Here is a 4,924-nt window from a genome sequence, read left to right on the forward strand (position 1 = left end):
AACCGACATGAATGCTCTAAAAAAACTTTGACATTTAGAGGTGGGTAATTTTATTGATTTATGTGATGGTTGGGTTTGCACTCTTATAAAAAACTAAAATTCATATTCATTAAAAAAAACAATAATTTAAGGGCAACCTATCTAATTGACATAAAAAGAACTAAGATACCTATGAAAATTGTTAACTGCTTACAACCACAGCACTTCCTTTTTATAATTTATTAAAAGTGCTAGTTTTCATACGGAAATAAAAAGGCAGTGTTTCACAATGATCTTGGGTATCCTTATAGCTCGTTTTTTTTTGTAACCGAGACTAGAAGTAGGTGCATCACAAAGGAGAAGTATAAGCTATTCTTTTACTTATAATTTTTTTTGTATTTCATTTATGGCCTTAGCTTTAACTGACTAAAAACCATGTATGTGTGTATATGTTTTTATGTGTGTGTGATGTCTGTGTGTACGTGTGTGCATGTGTATGTGGTGTATATGTGTATGTACGTGTGTATGTGGGTGTACACTGACAAGCAAAAGAGTAACAATGTTTTGCACTTTTGACTTTCAGGCTCCATATCTCATCATCCACTGCTGCTTTGAACATGAGACTACCATCATTTTATAGACAATCATCTTGGCTATCTCATTCATAAGTTTGACTTCCAACTATTAGCATTTAATTAGTTTTTCAGATTGTTGTCATGGCTAGTGTTGAGCATTCCGATACCGCAAGTATCGGGTATCGGCCGATACTTGCGGTATCGGAATTCCGATACCGAGTTCCGATACTTTTGTGGTATCGGGAATCGGTATCGGCCCCATATTAATGTGTAAAATAAAGAATTAAAATAAAAAATATTGATATACTCACCTCTCCGGAGGCCCCTGCACCTTACCGCTGTTAACCGGCAGCCTTCTTTGCTTAAAATGAGTGCGTTTAGGGCCTTCCATGACGTCACGGCTTCTGATTGGTCGCGTGCCGCTCATGTGACCGCCACGCGACCAATCACAAGCCGTGACGTCATGGAAGGCCCTAAACACGCTCATTTTAAGCAAAGAAGGCTGCCGGTTAACAGCGGTGAGGTGCAGGGGCCTCCGGAGAGGTGAGTATATCAATATTTTTTATTTTAATTCTTTATTTTACACATTAATATGGATCCCAGGGCCTGAAGGAGAGTTTCCTCTCCTTCAGACCCTGGGAACCATCAGGATACCTTCCGATACTTGGTGTCCCATTGTCTTGTATTGGTATTGGGTATCGGTATTGGCGATATCCGATACTTTTCGGGTATCGGCCGATACTATCCGATACCGATACTTTCAAGTATCGGACGGTATCGCTCAACACTAGTCATGGCAAAGATTTTTAACTGTTTTTCTCCTAAAAATTTAAATTTTATTTTTTATTATTATTATTATTATTATTATTATTATTATTATTATTAATATCCACCTTGGCTTTCAACACTGTCTGAATCCTGGGCATGCTCTTGATCACATTCAGCCATGTCTCTACCAAAATTTGATCCCAGGTCTCTTCTACATGTTTTTAAAGTTGGTGCATACTGGAGGACTCACTTGGGTATGTACAGTATACAGCTTTTTCTTCAACTCAACCCACAAGTGTCTAATAGGGTTGAGGTCTAGGAACTATGGAGACCAATCCAACACCTCTATTTCATTGTCATTGAAACATTTCTTTACAGATTTTGTCATATACTTTGGGTCATTGTCCTGCTGGAACACTATGTCATCCTTTTCATAACCATAATACTCAAATGTACAAAGTAACTCATCTTGTAGGATACTCACATATAGCTCAGCATTGAGACCACCATCAATACTAGTCAAGTATCCAACGCCTTTGGCTGTGAAACAACTCCACAAAATAAAGGCTTCGTTCACCAAACTTTCAGTTCCTTCAATTTCTCGTTGCATTAGTCTTTTTTTCCCTTGTTTTTTCCAGACCAATTTTCACCCATCAGAACCTAGTCTATTGACTTTTGTCTCATCGCTCCAAATTACCCGTTTCAGACCTTCTACTGTCAACACTTCTTATGATGATATTGAAGACAATGCTTCTTCACCTTTTTTCAGTCTTCCTTTCCAGAATTGTGTAATATGTTTCGCACAATTCTTGCATGGATGTCTGTGATCTCACTGTTACGAAACAGTGGCATCAGAACTGACAGACCTTGTGATGTGCTGACTTGTTGACTCTGATATTTTGCCTGGATATCCACCTCTGGGGTTTTCAAAGGATGGGTGGACTTCCTTTTGTATTCCTCCAACTATCATGGCACTTACATAAGGCAATTTGGCAAATTTCTTGGACAATGCAGGATGATGCTGTTTCTCCTTTCTTGTGAAATTTTCTTCATGGCTGCTTCTCAATTCCAACCAGTGGCCTTTTGCTTGGGAATCAGCCTAATAACACACTGAGCTATTAGGGAATGTGAACAAGTTGTGATTTGCAGTATACAGAAAGTAAAATATTTTTCCACCACTAGGAGCAAAACAGTAACAATGCAGTGACATTACAAGAATCTGCATAACTAATATTATGCTAAATAGTTGCAACTCAAATCGATGTATGAGACAGCCAAGATGATTGTCTATAATATGAATGTAATTTCATGTTTGAAGCAGGGTGGATGGTGAGATATGGATCCTGTAAGTCAAAAGGTCAAAACATTGTTTCTCTTTTGCTTGTCAGTGTATGTGCTTGTGTGTACGTGTGTTTAATGTATGTGTGTGTGTACATGTGTATGTCTGTATGTGTAAAGCCACCATCATGCAAATTCTAAAGTAACTATGCCTCTCAATAGGTGAACATTAAAGCAAAGAGTATAGACCAGTGAGAACAGCAGGTGGTTGACAAGCATGTAATGTCATACCTTCAATTTCCTTTTAAAAGAAAGTACATTTTGAATATTAGCAAGACAGCCAAACAGATGAAATTTGATAGCATAAATTTATTTTTGTTCGCCCTGTGAAGTAGAATTTTGAATGTGAAAAGAAAATTTAGAGATGAATACAAATGGTATGATTACATGGATACAGAATAACACATAGAAGCAAAAATAAATAATCTTTTTTGATTTATTACTTCTTCTTGTCTATGAATTGCAATACAAAACCAATCCAGCCTAACATATTAGATTTCATTACATCAATAATCATATATTTTCTAAGAACAAATGGTAATAGTGTATCCATCCGATACTATAACAGGTGCCGTAAAGTCATCTGGTAAAATCATGTTGTAAATAAATCTACAGAGAATATTTTTCATGCTTACATCAAGATAATAGCATCATTGCTGTTCTCATTGCTTACATGAAATGAAATGCTATAATTGCTTGTTTTCCAAAGAAAAGCAAATACTGATCTCTAGTAGTGAGTGTATTTGCTAAGCTCACTTGTCATTCTTCTTTTGATCTTCCTTTTTAGTCTACACTTGGAGGCTGGGCTGGGCTGGCCTGAAACAACACATACTGAAGAAAGTTCAAGAGCATTTTTGAATAGAATGTATATTGACTCTCCCAGGATTTCTAAGATGTTATCTCAGATATTTTGGTATGCCATTAACATTGCAATTTTTTATTATATATTTATTCTACTTGTATGTATAATGTATGTCAAACAATTTAATAATGAAACTGCTGATTATCTTAACATTATTTCTCGTTCACCATAGGATCAAGAGTAGTTTATTGAGCTACTAATGAGCAGAAGAGATAACTTTGTTTTGATAAACTGTGTTAAGACCAGTGCTCTATAACAGATACAACAGTAGCACCACTTGTACAGCATAATATTCATAGTAATTGTACTTTTTAAGACAAAGCATTAAAGTTCTGACACAGATGTCATTAGAATAGTGAAGCTATAGAATACATGAATTTCTTATTTGAAGAGATCAGAAAGAAAATAAGTTGTTATTTCCAGATATTAGCAGCCATCAGAAATCCTATTCAGGAGACTAAGCGATAAATGGTAAAACTTTTGGCATGTATCTGTTTTGGCTTAGGAGGCAAGATGGCTCATGGTCAGAGTTCTATCCTAAAGCTTCTGGACTCAATGAAAAATGCAGGTCCCCATAAGGGGCTATTCTGGTAAGGGGACGTTATCACCTATCCACAGGATAATTTTCAGATCAATAGGGGTTAAACCACTGGGACGAAAAAAGCAAAATATAATATTGGATGTGTCAAATGATCCTACCAAAGGTCTGGGAACATAGCATAAGCAGGAATTCCTCTGTTAAACCACTGGGACAATCAATGATGACAATAACGAGGGACTTTTGACCCCTCTTTGAATGGAGCAGAGTTCGAGAGTACACATTTATGATCTTTTCAAACTTTATGAAACTGAAAAAGATAAAGCAGTGGACTATCATTGGCAGTCCTTTCAAAAACAAATAGAACTATAGACCGCTGTTCTATTCAAACAAGGGAAAAAAGTCATACCAAGGGTAGTGCTGAAGTGGCAAAGAGTAGAGATGAGCAAATCTTTCAAGGTTCGGTTTTGCAAATGTCCCGATGTTCACGGAACATGTTTGCCAAACGGTTCGTCTAATATATCCAAACCCTCAAAAAGCTCAAATTAGTGGCAGACACCTGGAAACATGGCATCAATTGACTTTGAGTACAAATAATACAATTGTGAAGAATTGATGCATGGGACAGGGCTTGAACCAGCATTTCAAGCTGAAACATTGATCAGTAACAGGTGGATGAGTGACAGGTGTAGGCCAGGCCTGGTGCTCTGAGAGGTATGCCAAATTCAGGCGACACACAAGAAGAGGCCCAACATGGAGTTCAAACATTTTCAAAAATTAGGGGCAGACACCAGGAAAAGTGGCAATTGACCAACAGTAGAAATTTGATAATGGTACAGCAGCAGTCAGCCATGGGACATGCCT

The sequence above is a fragment of the Ranitomeya variabilis genome, chromosome 6, assembly GCF_051348905.1.
Source record: "Ranitomeya variabilis isolate aRanVar5 chromosome 6, aRanVar5.hap1, whole genome shotgun sequence".
Lineage (NCBI taxonomy): Eukaryota > Metazoa > Chordata > Amphibia > Anura > Dendrobatidae > Ranitomeya > Ranitomeya variabilis.